This window comes from Lissotriton vulgaris, chromosome 9 (genome assembly GCF_964263255.1).
Source record: "Lissotriton vulgaris chromosome 9, aLisVul1.2, whole genome shotgun sequence".
NCBI lineage: Eukaryota > Metazoa > Chordata > Amphibia > Caudata > Salamandridae > Lissotriton > Lissotriton vulgaris.
Window position 1 is genome coordinate 715185004 of NC_141697.1, and position 23067 is coordinate 715208070.

The window sequence follows — 23067 nt, forward strand, 5'->3', positions numbered from 1 at the left end:
AGGAGGCAATAAGGGCAGCAGGGAGGCACAGGAGCTCAGAGAGGACACAGGGGCTGCCAGGGGCACTGGGAATGCACACAGTACAGAGATCCAACAAGGGCAGAGATTAAGTATGAAGGGTGACAAAATTGAATGTCTCGAGCTCCAAGCAGCATGCACCCCACCCCCCAACCCCCACTCATCTGACCCCCTCCCTCTGCACGTGGTTTAACAGCCCCGCCGAGGCCCGTATTGTCTTTAATTTCTTGCACTGTTTAGCAAGAGACTGTCAGGCTCGCAAATTTTAGAAGGTGCTAAATAAGTATGGCGAGCATAATTCATTTGATGATGACTGTGTGTCTTGTTTAGCGGATACGTCCCGTACCCTCAATGCCTTTGTAATCTTGGCTGCACGTGGCGGCATCATTTAGACAAGCATTTTACAAAGTAAATGCATGCGCTACACAAACATTAATTTCCGATATTTAGGGAATTTAAATATTATATTAAGCGCCATCGCTGGCAGGCGAGCAAGGGCATAAGTCTATGAAGTGTCCCGTGCAACCTCACCTCGCCTTCTCGCTCTCGGTCATCTGCCAGAGGCCCAGGTTGAGCACCTTGAGGCAGGGCAGCTGCGTGATGCGCTCCAGGCCGCGCTTTGTGATGCGGGTGCAGCTGTACAAGTCTATCCCAGTGAGCTGCTAGAGATGGTCAGTGATCAGCTCCAGCCCCTTGTCCGTGATGCGCACGCACTGGCGGATGTTGAGGGTGCGCAGGCCCTGCATCTGGCGAACCATGCGATTGATGCCGTTGCCGCTGATATAGCAGGAGCAGAGGGACAGCGACTTTTTTTTTTTAAATTTGTTTTTATTGCAGAATTATCAACAAGAGTATCGATACAATATGACCATCTACACCACCTCAATGAAAAGCATTATACAGTCTCAGGGTTGTACACGGCCCATCACCCCACATCCCGGAGGCCGGGCGGCGCAGCAACGAGTACCAACACTAGGTCGTCATGAGTAGTACAGAGGGGTTTATAGCCATCAGCCTGATGTGGTATCTGCATTTTTACCCCCCACCAACTTCCCCCCCTTCCCCAATCACTCCCAAACAGGAACGTACACCCCCCTCAGGCTCCCCGGGTCTTTGTTGTTGGACTCCGCAAACGTAGAGGGACAGCGACTTGAGCCCATCCAGCCCCCGTGCTATGTAAGCCAAACTCTGATCCCCCCTTGTCGCAGAAGGGGATGTTGAGGCCCGACAGGCGCAGGCTGCCCATCACCAGGTGCATGACCCCCGTGTCGCTGCGGTGGTCGCAGGAGCGCAAGTTGAGAGCGCAGGGCCGACATGTGCGAGAGGTGCAGCAGCCCTGCGCCCAAAATGCCCCCGCAGAAGCTGAGGTTCAGCACCCGCAGCCGGCTCAGCCTTCGGGAAACGTGCTTGAGCGCCAAGTGCGCGAGCTTCTGGCAGTCCTGCAGGGTAAGCTGCTCCAGGCACAGGCAGCCCTCTGCCGCGCTGCGGGTCATGCCGGCCAGGTTTTAATTTTTTATTTATTTTAAAAGTTTTATATAGCGCTAGCTTAACACGTAGGTATCAGAGCGCTTTACATACATCCTTGTACTCTTTCATAAAGGTCGCATAATTTGTTTTTAAGGCATCATACATTAGAATTCTAAACCAGGCTTCCGTGCGCAGCAAAACATGTGATCCTAGACAGAATAAAATAAATACGAGTCAAACTCATCTTAAATAACAAAATTAGAAGCGCATAGAAATAGGCCAACCCCTAGTATTGCTGGCGCAATGACCCACTTCTTGGTACACGAAGTCGGGACCAACAGGGGGCGCTACCCATGAGAAAACACCTCGTAGCACGCGCAGTTATCTGTGGGCCAGTATTGGAAACTATCCAAACAATAGCTCGAGTGAGTATCCAGCGGACAGACTTCAGACGACACCCGGGCTCCAAATGTTGCGTGTTTTGAAATAACACGCATTCTGAGATCGTATTTAAGTTAATGACGCGGATCCACTTTAAAACGTTCACATTTAGCCGCGCACATGGAAATGGCCCCTCATGTGCACAAGATCAAACAATTCAGTCAAGCGGAGAAGCCGCTGTTACACTAAGGTCCTGCCCACGATCTTAGCTTGTTCTAAAGGAGTAGCTGCGACTATCGTCTGGTCTCAAACCACGCCACATACCACTCCCTATGAAATGTAGTGGGACAGAATACTCCCCTTTACCAACATTACTTTTAAGTGAATGGGGTGCCGCCCCTGCGTGGGAATGAATCCAAAATGCAGCTGCATCATTTCAACAAACTCACAATACTTTGGGGGTCTCTCGGTGCTATAGGCCTCGGGCCGACCCTCTCGGTGCAAAGAGTCTCCGGACGGGGTCTCCGCTCGCGCGAGCGCTCACCTGCCCATCTTGGTGACGATCATCTCGTTGGTGTGCTGCTGGAAGATCTCCCACAGCTCCTTGTCCTGGAGGCTGACAATCACCTCCCGCTCCTGAGGGGGCGCCGGGGATCGGAGGCCTACATCTTCCCCTCTGCTGCGGCACTCGGGTGGCCCCTGTTGGGACGCTCATCCTCCCGGCTCGGCTGGGACTCCTCTGTGCGGTAGTTGCTTCGCCGTGAAATGGATGCAAAAAAAAAACAAGCGCTCTAAGCCCCATCCTTTTCAGAGTGGGAGCCAGACTTCCTGCTGGGGTAAAAGGTTCCTTATCTTTTTTTGGGGCCATCTGGACCCATAAAGAAGATAAGGAACCTTTTACTTCAGCAGTAAGTCAAGTAACCCAATCTGAAAAGGACGGGGCTTAAAGAGAAAGGAGAACGTCACTAGGACCTCTTCTCCAATGGTTGGCCACCATTTAGGAGGCCAGCCAATGGCGAAGAGGGGCGGGGCTTACCCTCGCTAGTGATGTTCTCTCTATCTCATTAAATCTCACCAGCGAGACTGCGCACGTCTGCGCAGCCATCGCAGGCAGAGGCCTAAAAACGGCAGCGCCATTTTTTTTATATTCACTGCAAAGGCTCCTTTGAAACAATTCATATTTCCGCTTCTTTGGCCACGCCGCTTTTAGAGACCTTCCCTTTTTTTTATCCCACTTATAGTACATAGAACAGTTCTGCAAATGTATAAACATTGGCAAACATGTAAGCATCTGACTTTTTTAGGGTCTCGCCTAGTGTTGCAGCACATTTGCTCCTCGCTTTGCGAAGCATATGGTATATACTTTAGTGGGGAAGTTTTGCGTTGGCTCCGCCCATCTTTTTGTTTGGCTTCCATCTTAAATGGTGACTTCTGATTGGTTTTTCCCTTGTTAGTCCCTCCTCCTAGTGTCCATAGCGCAATTTGTACACATCTGAGACTATTGGCCCCTTTACTCAACATTATTTTTTACCTGTGTCCCCCCACCCCCTCATGCAGTCCGTGATTTTTCGCCTACCCCTTACCCCCCTGCCCACTCCTGTTCGGGCCTTTTTTAACACCCCCACTCCCATTTATAATGCAATACATCTTGTGTAAATTCGAGTTGTATTGCATTGCAAATGCTTGTTTTAAAACAGTGCACAGGCATCCCGGAAGTCACGTGCCTGGGGTGCCCTGGAAAAAAACCCTTGATTGCTCCGGAAGTCTTGTTACGGCCAAGCCATTCCGCTGTGTACTTTTATTTGAATAGTTTCACTTTCTATCAAAGTACCAGCGCTCGCAGGCAGCTCCCAGGAGCCATGTGACCAGGCATGGAGCTCACTGGTGAGAAAATTACATCGGTCCTTGCAGAGGCATCACTGTGGTCTAGTTAGTGAAGGTGCTTGCTCGTTATACATGCTCCCTTGATACACATGTCACCCTTGAGAAGGGCAGTGTATTGCTACCACAAACTGAGGTTCCCCAGGAAAAACTAGCAGCTCAGCTGTAGCACAACCCTCATTGCACTGTGATACCAATGCTCTTGCAAACGCTTCCACTGCGTGTCTATGGATTCACCTTAATTTGGGACAAGGAGCTACTCCCAGCCCGGGAAAAAGCAGCACCGCTCGCTCTAGATCAACAAGAAATCCCCAATCACCTGGAGAGGCGGCGCTGCCTTGGCTGCTGCTCTAGAATGAAAAAGTTGGCAGGTATTATCCCACTCACACCTTTCAGTACCAAGAAAGTATACTGAGCGCCTGAGCGTGACAACCCCACAGCCATTTTCATATCTGAAGCATGACAAGAGTCTGCCATTCCGTGGGGGGCAGACAGTCCTCTAAAGAAAAATATCTATTTCATGGCGCGTTACTGCAAAGGGCAGCTTTTGTCGTCCTGGGATTCTGCTAGTCCAAGGCCACACAGCACATCCCGCCCAGAGTGGTGTGTCCTTAACCCTCCGTGAAATGACTGAGAGCAGAGAGGGCGGGAGACATTCACAGATTGAGCATCGCCACAGTGAAGGATAGAGACTGCTTTACATTTTACAGAGGTAATTTATGCCTCTCCCCACCACCTACTGGATTTACTTCACCAGCTGCTGTGTTTTACGTTTCCTGGGATGCTGTGTGGTTCGGCGCCATCTCCATGTCGGACATTCTAGGCTTTTCAGCTAGCTGGGCAGTGTATTATGGGATTTGTGGTTTCATTTCCCAGTGCATGTGTACAAATGCAAAAGATGCAACATTTGAGGTTCTCATGGTTGAAATGCCAGGATTTGTTTGGGCCGTCACTGGCGACACACTGGAGAATGGATGGCTGTCATCACAGGCAGAGTTGAATGTGTCTGGGAACGCTCGGTTTTTTGTACATGTATTGCTTGTATGTGCCGTCATCATGCCCCCCATCCGGGAGCTGTAGCTCAGAGGCAAGGGATGATGAATTGGAAGTCACGGGCCCCTCTAAGGTGAGGTTTCAAACCCCGGCAGTGGTGGCATAGCTCAACTTTAAACAATCATTTGTAATGCAATAGGTCTCACATGTACACCAGTTTGAGCTATTGACATTTTAAATGACAAAGGCTTTTATTTTTGTTTTTAAAACATGAATAAAATGAATTGTCATTTACAATGCCAATAGCTTAAACTCTCGTATTCCGAACACGTAGGTATTCTATATATCTGCAGTGATAGGAATCTCACACCTTTATCTGAAATACTGGTGATCTCACATCTATATATCTGCAGTGATAGTTATCTCACACCTATATCTGCAGTGATCTCACACCTATATCTACAGTGATAGAGATCTCACACCTATATCTGCAGTGATAGTGATATCACACCTACATCTACAGTGATAGTGATAGTGATCTCACCCCTATATCTGCAGTGATAGCAATCTCACACCTATATCTACAGTGATAGTAATCTCACACCGATATCTGCAGTGATAGTAATCTCACACCAATATCTACAGTGATAGTAATCGCACACCAATATCTGCAGTGATAGTAATCTCACACCTATATCTGAAGTAAAAGTGATCTCACACCTATATATATGCTGTGATAGTGTTCTCACACCAATATCAGCAGTGATGGTGATCTCACACCTATATCTGCAGTGATCGTGATCTCACATCTATATCTACAGTGATAGTGATCTCACACCAATATCTACAGTGATAGTGATCTCACACCTATATCTGCAGTGATAGTAATCTCACACCTATATCTGAAGTAAAAGTGAATTCACACCTATATATGTGCAGTGATAGTGATCTCACACCTATAGGTGCAGTGACGTTGATCTCATACCTATATCTCCAGTAATAGTGTTTAAAGCTGCTTTTGATCAGAGCCCCAGCACCACTTTTGTTACAAATTAATCCCTATAAAAGCAGCTGTAACAAAACCACCTGCTCCTTCTAGAATGTGTGGAAGAGTGCAGCTACCCAACCAAACGTGCATTGTATACAAAGTTTTCTTTAGTATAGTTAGAACTGCGAGAGGCGATAGTTTATAGATTTTGTGCAGGTAAACGTTAAATTATTTCCAAATAATCACAAGGTAACTTACGAACAAAAAAACAGGAACTACATGGTGCCTAATACACAAAAACAGACATTTAATGTAGGCCACCGACTATGCACACGCAAATTATTACAATGCCCTTTTCAAAGCACTGCAAAAGTCAGGAAAGGTAAACAGTATTCCCACTAGGTCTTGCATTTAATGATGACGCAATACACATTTACATAGCACTCTGTAGCGTAACAACACGACAAAAGAAGAAGTGATGTTAAAATTAAGATTTATTGTAGTTACAAGGGCCCACAGGGAGCGGGAATTAATGGCAGTCACCACGGGAGTCAGCTGTCATCTGTCACACAGATCACAGTGACGTCACTTAAATACAATTAGAACATTCCATGTGAAGCGGAGTGACGCTACCTAAAGGAAAGGGAAAACATACTGAGGACACAAACCTTTTGCCCCCACAACAAGTATAACGTGTACAACATCTCCCTTTCTCCATCAGGAAACAGAAAAAAGTTTTATTCCATAACATAATCCTTAAACTTTGTCGGCAAGTTGATAACTCTGCCCACCCTGGAAGACAACCCCCCAGTGTGATTGATTTCAGTGTCCCTCGCTCCTGTAACAGTGGATCCAATTCCCTCTACATTGTTTTCTAGCATAGAGTCTTCCTGAGCCAGAACGGTATCCCCACTACCAACAGAACAACTTCTTGAACTGTCTCTCAATGCAAAAGAACCCCCTTGGCTGACATTGGATTGCAACCGTTCTGTGCTGCTAGACATGTCATCCGATTCAAGGACACTTTCATTTAGACTCGTATCTCCTTCTTCCACATTCCTCATTATAATTTTTTCTTGCCCATGTTTGAGTCTTACCACATCGTCTTTACTGCGCCATCCTTCTCCTTCTATGAAAACCGCACCACCTGACGCTCTGCTAATTTTCATAGATTTGCTGAGCCTAGATTCCCCCTTACTCACCAAACCAGGCTTCTTTACTAACACCCAGTCTCCAGGTGCTATGCTTTTGTCTTTAGCTCTATTTACCATATCAGAGTACGCCTTGTTTTTCACTTGTTTACTCTCTATGTTCTCCTTCACCTTGAGTTCCTTTTCACACACTTCTCTCGCTTCAATAGCTTTTCCTTTCCACCCACTTATTTTTGGTGTTATGATATTGTTACATGCTCTTCCTCGCATCAGGTAAAATGGTGTATACCCAGTGGCTTCTTTTGGCGTGTTATATGCATTGATTTTTACCTTAATGAATTCTTTTACATCCATATCATTTGCTATGGCCATTTGGATCCCTTCTTTGAAGAATCTGTTTATTCTCTCCACTTGACCATTGCTCTTTGGACTGTATAGAGGTGTCTTTTCCTGTATAATTCCACGCTTTTCCAAGAACTCAACCATTGCTCGTGATATCAGTTGTGATCCGTTATCCGACACCATGACCTTAGGCTGTCCCTCACTCTCAAATACTTTTTCAAGAAATTTTATGACCACTTCCGTTGTTACCACATTTACAAACTTGTAACACACCCACTTGGTAAAGTAGTCCGTCAAAACTATTAGGTACCTGCACCCGTCTGGCAAGATGTTGAAAGGTCCTGCAAAGTCTATTGCTATTTTGGCCCAAGGCCCGTCAGGAATTTCCACTATTTGGAGTTCGTTCCTTTCAATTCTCCAATGCTTATCTGACTTTAAGCATTTCTCGCAATTGTCCACATAACTCCTGATTTCGCTGTCCACACCTGGCCACCAATAGTGCATTCTTAGTACTTTTTTGTGGCCGTGGTGCCTGGATGCCCTCTGTGAGCCATCTTAATGATCTTTTGTCTGAGTTCAAATGGCGGAACAAAAACTTCTCCTCTCTTTAAGTTGCCATTCTCTAGTGTTAGTTCATCACTCACCTGCTGGTAAGACCTCAGTTCATTTGGAAGGTTCCTTATATGTGGCCATACAGTTTGTACATACTTTTTTACTTTGGTCAGGACGTAATCTTTTTCCATACTCTCCTCCCATTCCTTGTCAGTTATTGATCCTTCGCACATAACTGTGGCATCAATATGCGCAACTACGCACTCAGTGTCGTCTTGTTCCTCACCCTTTTGTTCCTTTACTGGCAACCTGGACAAGCAGTCCGCTCTACTGTTTTTTCCTCCTTTAATGTGTTCAATCTTGAAATTAAATTCCTGGAGTTTTGACATTAGTCTTATCAATCTAGAGCTTGCGTTTCCGTTGCCTCGACCTTTGCCATCCATCATATATACTAATGGTTTATGGTCGGTTACTAGTGTGAAACTCTTCCCCCACAGATAGTCCTTGAGTTTGTGCACTGCCCACACACAAGCTAAAGTTTCACGCTCGATTGTGCTGTAGTGGACCTCTGTGTCATTTAGCTTTCTGGAAATGAACGCTATCGTGTTCTCTTCACTTCCCTTTTTCTGGCAAAACACAGCACCGATTCCCTCATTGCTTGCATCCACAGTCACCACGTTGACCAGTTGTGGGTCATAGGGTTTCAGTGCAGGTGCATTCGCTATTTCCTCCTTGACTAACCTGAACGCTTTAACTTTTCATCCTTCCAGTCATATGCCACATTCTTTTTAAACAGTCTCCTGAGTGGTTCCACCTTTTCAGCATATTTTTTAATGAACTTCGCATAATATTCGCTGAGGCCAAGGAATGACTTGAGGGTTTCTTTGTTTCTAGGTTCCGGGGCCTCCCTTATTGCGCGTACTAAATCATCTTTAGGCAAGATACCTTCAGCTGTCAGGACATGCCCCAAGTACTCAATCTCCTTTGTCATGAATTTGCATTTATCCTTTGAGACTGTCATGCCTTTCTTTTCCAGAACATCCAGAACCATTTCAATCAATTTTATGTGCTCTTGATCAGTTTTGGAATGCAAAAGAATGTCATCTTGAAAGGCTTCCACCCCTTTCATCTTCCCAAACAAAATATCCATGAGTTTCTGGAAAACCCCTGAAGATGATGCTAGGCCAAAGGGAAGTCTAACATACCTAAATGCACCAAAAGGCGTGATGAAAGTTGTCAATTTCTTAGACCTTTCTGACAGACATACCTGATGATACGCGGCTCTTAAGTCGATCAGTGAAAAGTATTTTGAACCGGACGTTGACTGAAGAATGTCCTGGATTTTGGGTAGGGGATGGCAGTTCACAATAATGTTTTTATTAAGCGACCTCAGGTTTACACATAACCTAATGTCCCCTGTCTTTTTCTTCTTCAATACTACAATAGCAGAAACCCATTCAGACTCTTCTGCTTCTTCAATTACACCTTCACCCTTTAACTTCTCAAGCACTTCCCTCAATTCACTTCTTATGGACAATGGTATTGATCTTACTTTGTGCTTACATGGTATGGCGCCCTCCTTTAGTTTGGTGTCATGGTTGAACCCCTTCACACAACCAATTTCATTTTTAAACACTTCTTTATGTTTTTCAAAAACAGATTCTAAATCACCTTCACATTTCTCTATGCATATGCTGTTCATCCATTCTTCTCTTAATATCACCGGGTCTTTTGCCCCCGGCACCAGTACCACCCCTTGTTGGGCCAGATCCCTCCATCCTACTAGTATCCTCCCTTTCTCTGCTACATAAATCTTTGTTTCAATTACTCTTCCCTTGAAACTCACAGTGTCAAAGAAATACCCCAGCATAATTATTTCCTTCTCCCCAAATGCTTTCGGCTTTATATCGGATTCCGTTAGTTGTACACCTTTCCATTTTTCTTCAAAAAGAGCATCAGATATGGTTGTTATGGGCGCACCTGAATCTGCTGTAAATTTTAGTTCAACCTCACCAATTTTCACATCACTAACAGGACCCTTTATCTTTCCTTCCTCCATTTCTACATATAAAACTATATTCGCACACATTTCTTCATCAAAATTGCCTACGGCACTTATATTCATGCTATTACTCATTCTTTTGGTTTTACACAAGGTGGTATAGTGACCATATCTTTTACATTTGATGCACTTTTTGCCTATTGCAGGACAGTTTTTAAAATCAGCTAAGTGTTCATTTGAACCACACCTGAAACAGCACAACTGCTTACCTCCCACCTTCCTTTCACCTATACTTTTTTCACTCGCTTTACCATCAACCTTCCTCTTGTCCTGTAAATAAAATACATTAGTGTTATTCGTTGTTGAAGACAATTCCTTAGTGGAAATTAGAGACCTTTCGATACCCCTAGCAATGTCTATGACTTCCTGTAAGGTTGGTCTCTTGCATGCTAACAGTCTTTCCTGCACTTTCTTCGTATAGCAGTAGAAAACAATTTGGTCTCTTATGTACACATCTGTCATTTCCTCATATTCACATTCTACTGCCAGGACTCTTAGACATGCAACATAGTCTTCAACACTTTCCCCTTCTTGTTGTTTCCTTTGGGCAAATTTATGTCTTGCAACCATAATATTGTTCTCCTCATCGAATTGCCTTTCTAACCTTTTCAACGCCTCCTGATACTCATTTAATGGCACAAATGTTCCAGGTGGACTCTCATATTCGGGCAGGCTGTCAAAAATATCCTGCCCTGCTTTTCCTAATAGCCCAAACAACAAAGAACATTTTCTTTCAGCATCAAAGGCCTTTCCATCTATTGACACAACGTAATTTTCGAAAGCCCTCACCCACTTTTTCCATTTCATTGTGGGCTTACCAGGTTCGTCTAGAAACCGAGGAGGTGCACATATGTTGTTACATTCAGCCATGTTCTGCTCAAAATTTCAACTCTACTTTTTACCACACAGCAGACTTGTTGCTCTGATGGCCTTGTTGTTTATTGTTTAATACAATCGCTTTATTACTGGTGTGCTTACTTGCGTTGTATTGCGTCAACTAGAAGCTCTTTCAATCCTCCCAAAACGCGATGTTTTCGTTACGAGCTTTTACTCTCTTGCACTCGTTTTAGATCAGTCAGACCGATTTCAAAGATGGCCGCATGCTGCGCGCGCATGATGACGCGCGTTGCCCTGGACCAATCAGCTTACGCTCCCGGCATGCTTCACGCGGCTCAGCTGAGGTAATCGACTGACGCCTCAGCTGTTGCCCTGTCAACGAAGCGCGCTGGTCACAGAAGTTTCACACGATTGTTTCCACAGGTACAGCGGCGATTTAAGGTTGAATATTGCTAATCAAATCCTCAGACGAACTGCACATTCTTTCACTTAGATCTTTTCATATATTAAAGTCTCTCATATGTTTTACGCGCTGCCGATATCCTTTGCACTATATCATTTTTCCTTCACGTTCTTTACTCAATAGCGCTCGCCGTATCCCGCAGTGTACTCACTTGTACGACTTAAGTGCTCCTTGGTCCGATCACAAGCTTCGTCAATCAACCTTGCGTCCTCCAATTATGTCTGCAGGCCCTTGTATAACCAGTCCTCGTCGCCAATTGTAGCGTAACAGCACGACAGAAGAAGAAGTGATGTTAACATAAAGATTTATTGTAGTTACAAGGGCCCGCAGGGAGCGGGAATTAATGGCAGTCACCACGGGAGTCAGCTGTCATCTGTCACACAGATCACAGTGACGTCACTTAAATACAATTAGAATATTCCATGTGACGCGGAGTGACGCTACCTAAAGGAAAGGGAAAACATACTGAGGACACAAACCTTTTGCCCCCACAACAAGTATAACGTGTACAACACACTCATGAGTGTATTCCCGACCCTGATGCAGGTTTGCGACAGGCACAAAGTTCTTTTTTGTATTAGGAGAATGTTCCGCAATCTCCTCGACTGTCGTTTATTAAACAGACGAAGACCCCTTTCCATTCTATATAGCAAGCCTGGCTTGAAGGCCTTACAGCATTTTGTAGAATAAAAGGATTGCATCTTTTATTTGTCTACTGACGTTTGACTGACTCTGCCCCAGCAGAACGGCCTTTGAAAGCCACCAGCCTGTTTAGTCATGGGCCAGTCCACTTCTGCTTGTGTGTTTCATACATTATACTAACACACATATTTTGAGAGGTGACAGGGACACAAAGAGACAGTGTGCGTGCAAGAGCATAAGCAGGGTACAAGGGCACCACTTGCCATGTCCAATGTACATAAAGGGGCTCAGTCCCTTGCAGCAACCCTGCTCTACGTACAGGTTCCTTTGCTCGCTCGGCCTGCTCACTACTCCATTTAGAGGAAGCACAGAGAAACCACATTTTATACAGCGCTTGCAAATAGACACAGAGAGGGATAGCTCAGTGGGTTGGTTAAATGCAGCAGAGATGCTAAATAGTGGAGGGACAACTCAGTTCATTATCCTCCTGTGACGAAAAAGGAATAGTGGTTTGTCAGCCGCATACTAAATACAACATGTGCCAAAATACAATTTTATTGGTGGCGTGGCCTGTACAGCTCTTCAGGGCTTTGTAAGGGAGCTGAGAAAGATCTTTACCACACCTGAACCAAATGTAATAAAAGTGTTAAAAGGTAGTTCCACAAATTGAGACTTTGGTGGGAGGTAACTTTGCAAATGCCTCCCTTTATCAAATATAGACAACATCCCGACTGTGGAATAAGGTCATGGCAAACGCAGAGAGAGGAACTACAGGAAAATAGAAGTGAATTTTAGAATTAGAAGCTAATATGTCGCATGAAGCACGTATTTACAGCAGGTGGATGTGCAATTGTAAAGCTTAAAGAAACAGCACAGACGATGTAAGGCAAGAGCGCACTCAGTGTGTATTTTGTTTTTGTGCCGAGGAATACGCCCAAAAGTGTAAACAGAAGAAGAGAAGCGTCATAATAGTACATCTTGGCCACTTGTGCGTAAAGCTGCATATACTGCGTAAAGTTGCTAAACGATGAAAACACAGGCCCTTGTTTTTTTCTTACAAATTTACCACTAAAAAGGCAACTGCAGCTACGCGCCTAAAGCTACATACAAATAAAAGTAGCACCATTAAAAAACAAAACAAATGGTTTTGTTTACAATACGCTTTACACTTTGTTTTAAAGTATATTTGCTTACACGTTGGTTTTGTAACTGTACTAATATATTGTAATGTATTGGCATTAGTGTACAAAAAAAAGGGAGACTGAAAGTCTGCTATAGTGTGAAACATTAGCATGTTTTCACCACTTGCGAAAGGAAACTAGGACAAGCTAATTAAGTACGAATAAGCCTTGTAGTAAAGAGTGTAATCTTTTGGGCTGCAGCATCTGTGAGATGCAAATCAGCAAACAGCAGGATGCTAAGCTTGTAAAACAAACTGTAGGTCACTGCTGAAGTAAGGGCTAAAAGGAAAATAAATAAATAGTTAAGGAAAATGAAATAAAAACTTTTTGCTGAAAATTAAAGTTACACAAGCAATGGTCAAATCGGGAATGATAAACAGGAAGAGCAAGGAGTGAGAGTTAAAAAAGGATTAGGAAATTAATCATGTATCCTTGCATATTGTTGTGAAGTGACCAATATTGGATTGTTGAAAGAGGATACAAAAAAAGCCCAATTGAAGCCAGATTTGCGTGATGACCACTGACTAGATTAATATATGTGTGTTATGTAATAGCATCTCGAATTGATAGCCTGAAATATGTCCGAACAGCATTCGTGGAACAATCTGTGGAGAATTCCCTGCGAGAGCTGTTGTTGTAACATGTGTTTTTTATGTCAATGAATGTTTTGCTAGTTAAGAGATGGAGAAGCTCAAATTTCCACAGTCTCGTAACCTTTAACATATATCTTGTTATTAAATTTGGATCATTGTTAACAAAAATATCATTCCGTGAATCAATTTATTTCCGTTAAATAACTCCAGCATGGCGTGGCTTGAGGCGTCAAGATGGCGGGCGCACTCTAAGAGTGCTCCGGGCCCCCCATCCATCATCCACCCTCTATCCGTGCCTGCAGCTGCCATCAGCACTATCTCCTGCGAGGGCTGCCTTCCTCTGCCCGCCCGGTGCTCTTTGGTGCAGACGAGGTTGGCGCAGCCCTATCTGGCCCTGTCTTCCCCGGCCACGCGGCGCAAAACTTGGCGGCTCCCATGTCGCCCTAACGGGCGATCCTGCTCCCTGTGCCGGCCGGACCTGGCGCCGCTGCTGGTTGGGCGGGTCGCCGTCCTCTCCACGACGGCGCTGTTGCTGGGGCTGCGGCGGGTGTCCGCGCCGCTGTACGGACGACCGGAGGTGCCCGAGACCCCGCGCCCGCCGAGCCTACCGGGCGGGGCGAGCCGGGCCGTGAGACGCAGCACCTGAACATTGAGGGTTCGGCGGCCGCCCCCCTCCGCCAAAAAACTCCCACGCCTGGACTTGAGGTGCAGGACCCCAAGGAGACAGCCTGGACTGCGGCTGCTCGGTCGGCGGACCCCCCCTCCCTGCGGCCTGGGACGCCCTGGGGCGCGCTTGTGAGGTGGAGCAGGTGAGGGGGTGCTTGTGACCTTACGTGTGTTGTCCCCCTGGGACCTGCCGTGGGCCGCTGAATTGGGCTGGGAGACCCAGGGAGGAGAGGAACTGAGGTCGCATTGGGGCTAGTCTGCTGCATTCCCCATGCGGCCCGCGACCCTCCCCACAGGGTGGACTGGCACTGCCCGGCCTTCTCCCCTGGTTGACTGCCGTGTGGTGCGCCCCCCGGCTGGCGGGCGCTTCCGCGGCTAGCGGCGGACTTGCTCCTCGAGCTCGGGCGCATGAGATCCGGCCTGCCCAGTGTGCGGTGGGGCCCTCTGGAGGCGGTGGGGCCATCTGGAGGCATCGGGGCCCCCCCCCCTTCTTGGCGCGGCCTTGCCCCGAGAGTGGGGCCCTGACGGCGTGCGAGTGTCTCGATTGCGCTGGTGTGCCAGAGGCATGGTGGTGTGGCCCCAGTTGATCCGCCCGGCGCCGGCGGAGCGACCAAGTGCGTTGCTGGACATTTTGCCCCACCCTGATCAATGCTGGGGGCCCTCGCCTCTTCTGCTGCCGGGGGGGAGCTCCACCTTGGCTGCGCAGGGGGTGGCGGCCCCCTCTCCTCCTCGCCCTCTTCAACTCTGGGACCCTGCCGCCTGCACCAGCGAGGAGACCTGTGGGGCAGGGGCCCGGTGTGGAGTATCCCATGCTGGAGCCTGGGGCTGGGGCCTCCCTTCTAAGACGCCGAGGGGCCGGGGCTTCCGGCTGTGACCCCGAGGGACAAACGCCCCCCCCCCCCGGCACAGCTGACTGACCCGTTGGAGCCCTGGGTAAGACTTGTAACACCCAGACCCCGGTCCCCCCGACACAGATGAAGATGGATCGCTTCACTAGACCGGATTGTGACTCTGGTACAAGCCCTCCTCCTGCGCAGGGAACCGCCGATGGAGATCTCTCCACCATTCTCCAGGCGACAAGCGCATCCCAAGCTTCGGTCAAGAGTAAGATTGGAGAGTTGAAGGTGGACGTGGCCCTCATTCGGCAGGATCTACGGAACGCCATGGCGCAGATCGCTGAATCGGAATCCCGTATCTCCACGGTGGAGGACCACCTGGGCACCCTCAAAAAACAAGTAGCCCGCCTTCAAACGCTGACATCGGAGCTCCATTGCCGGGCGGAGGATGCTGAAAATAGGGCGCGAAGGAACAACTTGCGCCTCCTGGGGTTTCCAGAGGGAGTGGAAAAGGGCCACAACGCCACCTTCCTTGAAACCTGGATCCGTTCATGGATGCCTGCAGAGAAGCTTTCCCCTTGGTTTGCGGTGGAACAGGCCCACCGGTCACTTGCTCCTAAGCCGCCTCCCGGAGCCCAAGCCCTTCCCATTATCCTTCGTATTTTCAATTTCCGGGATAGGGACGCCATCCTGGGGGCCGCCAGGGACTTGGGCCCATTGTACTTTTAAAATTCCAGGATAATGATCTTCCCGGACTATTCCAGGGAGGTTCAATCCCAACGCCGGTCCTACGACGAGGTCAAACAAAAGCTCAGAGCTCTTGGGCTCCGATATGGTCTCCTTTTTCCAGCCCGACTGAAGGTCTTCTTCCAAGACAAAACTTTTTTCTTCGATACTCCCCAGGCGGCATGGACCTGGCTCACGGAGGAGCGCCCCCTCTTGCCCGGGACGGCCCACTCCCCTGCCCGGAGGCCGCTGCCACAGCAGAGCCGCGGGGTAGCCAGGACACAGCGGCGCCGGACCAGGTCTCGTATGTGGGGCCGCCACCAGGGGGGGGGGCCTCGCACTCACCGAGGGCGCGGTCCCCGGGGCCTATACCTCCATCCGCGGACCGGGACGCCTCCTCCCCCGCCTTGGCCTCCTCCTTGATCGACCTGGGGAGTGCCCCTGGACCAGACGCAAACCTACATAAGGCGAGATGGGACTCTGACCCGTCAGGCAGCCGGGCAATCCGCGGATCTATTGAGGGAGACGGGGAATGGTTGCAGTGACGATCTATATGCATGGTCTTTGTCGGCTAGGTCCTGATACTCTGGACTCACTTTGACTTATCGTGTGGGGCCTCGATCGGCTCCTATGAGAGCTTTCAGTGGCCCCCTTCAAGGGGGGGGGGGGTACCTGTCCTGCCAGGCTTTGCTTCCTTGTTCATGCTCCTGCTTTACTCCTCCCTTCTACCCATTTTAAGTCTCCACTGCCGGCTTGTGAATGTCACATTGAGTCAGCTTCCCACGTATTGCTTCTTCTATTCATAGCTGTTGGTAGTTATCCTACAACATGGAGGGGGTTCCTCCTTAGCCACTCTCTTGACTGCCTTTTTCTTGCTCCCAACTAACCGTTTTAGTTTAGTGTAGCGCCCCTATTGGGGTAATTATTTGGTTGGGTAATAGGGCAACAGATGCTTCCTGTTTCGAAGTGTAGGGTGGGGGGAGTTGGGGAGTCTGTTGGCTCCCATTGGTTTGTTCCTCTTAGCCGCCTACGGGCCTCTCCTTGGTTATGTTCTGCTTGGCCGCTCATGGGCCGTTGTTGGGGCTACCTACGGGTGGCTGGTTGCAGCTCTCCTTCTTGGTGATATATCATGGGTGGGTCCACTTCTGACATGCAGCTCTTGGTGTCCATTACTTTGTTGTTTTCTGCCGCCCGCGAGCCATCACCGGTGGCGGCAGCGGGCAGCAGTCCCCCCCAGTTGTTCCCCCCCTTCTCCTTGGGTCTCCGGCACTACCGATCCACTCACCGAGCCTGGTCCTTCTCGGACTCTGCGCGAGGATGCTTGCCCTTCCCTGCATGGGTGTGCCCCCCAGTGCTCCACCGCCCCCCATGTCTTGTCCCTCCCGATGGGGTACACGCTCATTAGACCCCTCCACATCCTCTCCTGCCAAGTCAACGGCCTGCTGGACCGTATTAAGTGCACAGCTGTACTGCGTGCTGCCCATCACCAAACAGCAGAAGTCTTCCTCTTCCAGGAGACTCACCTCCTAGATACACAATGTAATTTCTTGGCCCGATAGGGCTTTGCGACGGTATGGCACTCAGGCTTTACGCGGGGGTCCCGGGGGGGAGGTCTTACTTAGAAAGGGCCTTCCCTTCACCTTGACCGCGGTCGAAACAGACCCACAGGGCCGTTATGTAGTGATATCGGGTGTTGTGGAGGGATGCCTCCTAAACCTCCTAAGCCTCTACATCCCCCCCACCCTGCTGTACCCGACACTTCGACGTCTCACGCAAGTCATCTCCTCCCTTCCGCAGGGTCTAACGGCGGTTGGCCGAGATTTTAATGCCGTCATGCAGCCTCTACGGGACACAACTGGGCCTCCGTCCGTGGCCCAGATCTCCTCCGCTAATGCTCTGTAGGGCTTGGCCTCGGCTCTGGGACTTTGCGATGTTTGGCAGGTCTGGAAACCCCGCGCGAGTCAATACACCCACACGTCGGCCTCCCACCACACCCACTCCCGTACCAACTTCCTTCTACCACCGGCCACTGACTGTCAACTGGTTTCGGGCGCCACTATTTTGCCGAGCGGACTGTCCGACCACTCCTTGTTTCCCTCCAGCTGGGGTCCTCCTCGACGGGTCCCCGGATGGCATGGGGTCTAAATGCCTGTTTCCTGCAAGACTCCGTCCTGGTGGAGTCCCTTGGTCAAGAGCTCAGCCACTATTTCTCTACTAACGAGGGTTCAGTTCCCTCGCCGGGGACGTTGTGCGAGGCAGGCAAGGCCGGGGATTGGTCCACGCAGTGGCCAGGGGATTGGTCCACGCAAAACGCTCGGATCAGATGGCCCAGCTTGCGCAGCTGGAGTCCCGGGCTGCGCAGCTGGAAGCCGCGCATTCCTTGCCTGGACACCCGGACCCCTCCCTGCAACTGGCAGTAGTGCGTGAAGAGATCCGTCGGATCTCGCTCGACTCCGCCAAGATGTTGTGGCGATCGTCGGTGGCGCGGGTGTACGGATGGGGGGACAAGAATGGCAAACTCCTCCACAACCTGGTGTCTTATCCCAAACTCAATTGGATAGATCCGGAAGTCCAAGCGCACGATGGCACCCTCCAAGTGACTTCCACGGCCATAGCACAAACCTTTGCGCACTTCTACACGCGCCTCTACGCTGCAAGACCCCCATACGCCCGCCTGGCCGCCCTGCTGGACGGGGCCGACGCTCGGATGCCATCCCTCCCTCTCAAAACTGCGGAAGCCCTAGATCGCCCCTTCACTTTGGAGGAGGTCCGGGAAGCCATTCCCCTCATGCACCCGGGTAAGACGCCCGGCCCGATGGGTACCCGCAGGAATACTACGTTACCTTCCATCTTGGCTCTCCGAGTGGTAATCCCAAAGACTCAGCCGCCTCCCCTGAGCTGTGCGGCTATCGGACGATCTCATTGATTAACACCAAAATTAAGCTCTTCGCCACGGTATTGGCCTAGAGGCTCCAGCCTCTCCTGCAGGAGTTGGTTCACCCCGATCAATGCGGGTTCATGCTGGCTAGAGGTACCCGCCACTGCATTTGTCGCCTTCACCTGGCCCTGGCCCACCGTGCTCGATTAACCACGTACCTGGCCCACCTTTTCCTTGACTTCGATAAGGCCCGCAACACGGTGGACTGGAATTACCTGCAGGACGTGTTGGAGATGATGGGCTTCGGCCCCCTATTCCGTCTTATCGGGGTCCTCTATGCCAACCTCCGGGCCCAGGTGCTTATTAATAGAGAGCTTTCCGAATCCTTCCCGATCTGCAGGGGCACGCGCCAGGGGTGCCCCCTCTCGCCACTTCTGTTTGCGTTAGCGATGGAGCCCCTGTAGACGCTCATCCGGCGGGATCCCCTTATTCGGGGGTGGACCTGGAATGAGAGCCACATCGACAAAATAGCTCTTTATGCACACGACGTGCTTTTTTACCTAGCGGATCCAGCGAGTTACGGCCCCAGGTGTTTGCAGGTCCTCTCGGCCTTTGAGGAGGTCTCCGGACTTCGTCTCAAAGCGGCTAAGTCCACGTTGGTCCTGCTACACCCCTCCAGAGATTGTTATGACTGGCAATCGACTATCCCCCTCAGACATCATTCGGTTAACTACCTTGGGGTGTGGGTGGCTCTCTTGCCGGAGCTTGAGTGGGCCTTGAACATCTCGCCCTTGGTTGTTCGGATGAGGGCGGATCTTAAGAGATGGCAGGCCCTCCCCCTCAACCCCCTGGGTAGAAGCGCTTTCTTCAAAATTATGGTCCTCCTCCGATTTCTTTATATATTGCAAAACACCACCACTCCCCTCCCGCGCCGTTGGTTCCGCGAACTCGACGGGGCCCTCTCCCGGTTCCTTTGGGGAGGTAGGCGACCGCGTATATCCCTAGCACACAGCCGTATCCCTCCCTTTGACGGAGGTATGGGGGTGACCCGCCTCCACCTCTACTACCTTGCCACTAAACTCATTGTTATCCATGACTGGTATGCGGGAGGCTGGTCCGACCCATTCTATCGGGTGAAGCTTGACGCGCTGGACTTCTCTCAGGTTCAGGCATTTCTGTACGGCAGTCCGATGCCGCAGGCAACGGCCTCAATCACCAGAACAGTACTCCTGGCCTGGCCTACCGCCCTGCGGCATGTGGGGTGGGACCGTACACTCACCCGGCAGACACTGCTCTGGCATGGAGCCTGGCTCCGAGAGGTCTCGTCCCTGATGGGGTTCCGACGCAGGGATCTGGTTGGCATTTCGGTGCTCGGGGATGTCTGGGTAGGAGATCATATCCGCACATTTGCAGACCTACAACAACGCCATGCCCTTTCCCAAGCCCAGCACTTTCGCTACCTCCAACTACGCCACACCCTCTACACGCACCTCCCTTCAACGGTCTCCTTCCAGAATTTAGCCCACTTGAGGCCCAGGTGATGATGGGGAACCTGGGCAAGGGGGGAGCGTCCCGCATATACAGCGAGGCAGTGTGCATGCAAGAGCACAAGCAGGGTACACGTGAACCACCCGCCCTGTCCAATGTGCACTGTTACCATGAGCATTTCACATACAATCTTATTAACATTTATACAGCTTGTTTTCATAATGATAAATTATTTGGTGCCTCACTGCTGTCAAAATGGATGGTATTATTTTGGATCGGTGCGCAATTATTCAGTACTTTCTAAGCAGGTGATGAGAAAGCAGAAATGCTAAACAGTATTAAGGTATAAGTAAAATAGCAAAACTTTAAATGTTCCCATTTAGAGAATGCACAGAGAAACCCCATTTCACACAGTGCTTGCAAATAGCCACAGAGAGAGATAGCTCGCTGGGTTGGCAAACTGCAGCAGAGATGCGAAATACTGCAGAGACAACTAAGTTCCTCATCCTCCTGAGACCAGAAAGAAATAGTGGTTTGTCAGCCGCATACTAAATAGAACATGTGCCAAAAAACAATTCTATTTTTGGCGTGGCCTGTACAGCTCCTCCAGGCTTTGTAATGGAGCTAAGAAAGGTAACCCCCTGCACCACTTTTGGTACAAATCGTTCCCGTTTACAAGAAGCACATAGAAACCACATTCAACACAGCACTGGCAAATAGCCACAGAGAGAGATAGCTCCGTGGGTTGGCTAAACGCAGCAGAGATGTTAAATACTGCACCAACAACACAGTTCCTCATCCTCCCGAGACGAGAATGAAATAATGGCTTATCAGCCGCATACTAAATATAATATGTGCCAAAATACAATTCCATTTGTGGCGTGGCCTGTACAGCTTCTCCGGCCTTTGTAATAAAGCTAAACAAGTAACCTCCGGCACCACTTTTGGTACAAATCGTACCCCTTTAGAGGATGCACAGAGAAACCACATGTAACACAGCACTGGCAAATAGCCACAGAGAGAGATAGCTTGGTGGGTTGGATAAACGCAGCAGAGATGCAAAATACTGCAGGGACAACTCAGTTCCTCATCCTCGCGAGGCAAGAAAGAAATAGTGGTTTGTTATCCGCATACTAAAAATAACATGTGCCAAAATACAATTCTATTTGTGGCGTGGCCTATACAGCTCCTCCGGGTTTTGTAATGAAGCTAAGAAAGGTTAGCCCCGGCACCTCGTCTGGTAGAAATTAAGCACTATAAAAGCAGCAGTAACAAAACATCAATCTGCTCATAGAATGTGCATAATATCATTAAATGGATATTGCTATACTGTTACCATGAGCACTTCATATACAATATTATTAACAGCTGATTTTAATAATAATTTATATGGAGCCTCACTGCCGTCAAAACGGATGGTATTATTTAAGAGCGGATTGGTGCGCAATTATTCAGCACTTTCTAAGCAGGTGATGGGAAAGTACAAATTCTAAACAGTATTAACGTTTAAATAAAACACCAAAACTTAAAACGTTCCCGTTTAAAGGAAGCACAAAGAAACCAGTTTTTACACAGCGCTTGCAAATAGCCATAGAGAGAGATAGCTCGGTAGGTTTGCTAAACGCAGGAGGGATGGGAAATATTGCAGGGACAACTCAGTTCCTCATCCTCCAGAGACCAGAAAGAACTAGTGGTTTGTGAGCTGCACACTGAATATATATAACATGTGCAAGAATGCAATTCTTTTTGTGGCATGGCCTGTACAGCTCCTCCAGGCCTTTGTTATAAAGCTAAGAAAGGTAACCTCCTGCACCACTTTTGGTACAAATCGTTCCCGTTTAGAGGAAACACAGAGAAACCACATTTTACAAAGGACTTGCAAATAGCCACAGAGAGAGATAGCTCGCTGGGTTGACAAAACACAGCAAGGAAGCAAAATACTGCAGGGACAACTCAGTTCCTCATCCTCCTGAAACGAAAAAGAAATAGTGGTTTGTCAGCCGCATACTAAATATAACATGGGCCAAAATACAATTCTATTTGTGGCGTGGCATGTACAGCTCCTCCGGCCTTTGTAATAAAGCTAAAAAGTTAACCCTGGCACCACTTTTGGTACAAATCGTTCCCTTTTAGCGGAAGCACAGAGAAACCACATCTAACAGAGCACTTGCAAATAGTCAGAGAGAGATAGCTCGCTGTGTTGTAATTTGGCAGCGATTAGGATAGCATTAGCAGAAGCCATCCTGTATTTAGAGACTATCTTGTCCGTTTTGTGGAATCCATTTTGTATTTCTGTCAGCCATTTTGTTTGCCATGTGCTACCATGTGCTCGCCGTGTGCTCTGTCCTACCTTTCTGTTAACTGCTCTTGAAATCATCTGCCTAGTAACAAGGTATATTTAGCCTTTTCTGCTTCGCACATGCTCAGTTGAGCTTGCAGCTGTCTATGCAGCTGCTGTTAGTCTGTAACTGTCAGGATGTGTTCACCAGAATTAGCAACTGTTAGCTCCTCCTACTTGTTGACTCTGTATTTTCTGTATGACCTTATATGTACTTAAAACCTTCTTTTTGTACTTGTACCGCCTTCTTTTGAGCCCCTGTGTGGGTATAAAAGGACCAAGCTCCTTCCATTCAGGGTGCTACTTCATGCATTACCGAAGGGTGCTGTGTGAATGTAGTTCCACCTCATGAGGTTTAATAAATCTTGTATTTTCTATTTCAGTTTCTGTGCCAACTTCTATTTTATGGTGTAAGGAATCTGTGCAGAGAAGGGAGAACCCCTAGCACTGGTAGTCCTTGCTGAGGCCCACTACTACGAATTGGCGCTCCAACGCGGGGCTCATCGGCGACTCGGATGCTTGAAGGACTGGTCGTAATGAAGGATTGGAATCTCACTTTGGACGTGATCGCTGCCTGAGGAGAC

The 23067-nt window shown here is 48.8% G+C and overlaps 1 pseudogene; it reads right to left on the minus strand.

The window, feature by feature from the left end:
- Positions 1-545: 545 nt before the first annotated feature.
- Positions 546-1523, minus strand: LOC147692157 (F-box/LRR-repeat protein 14-like; annotated as a pseudogene).
- Between the last annotated feature and the right edge of the window lie 21544 nt (positions 1524-23067).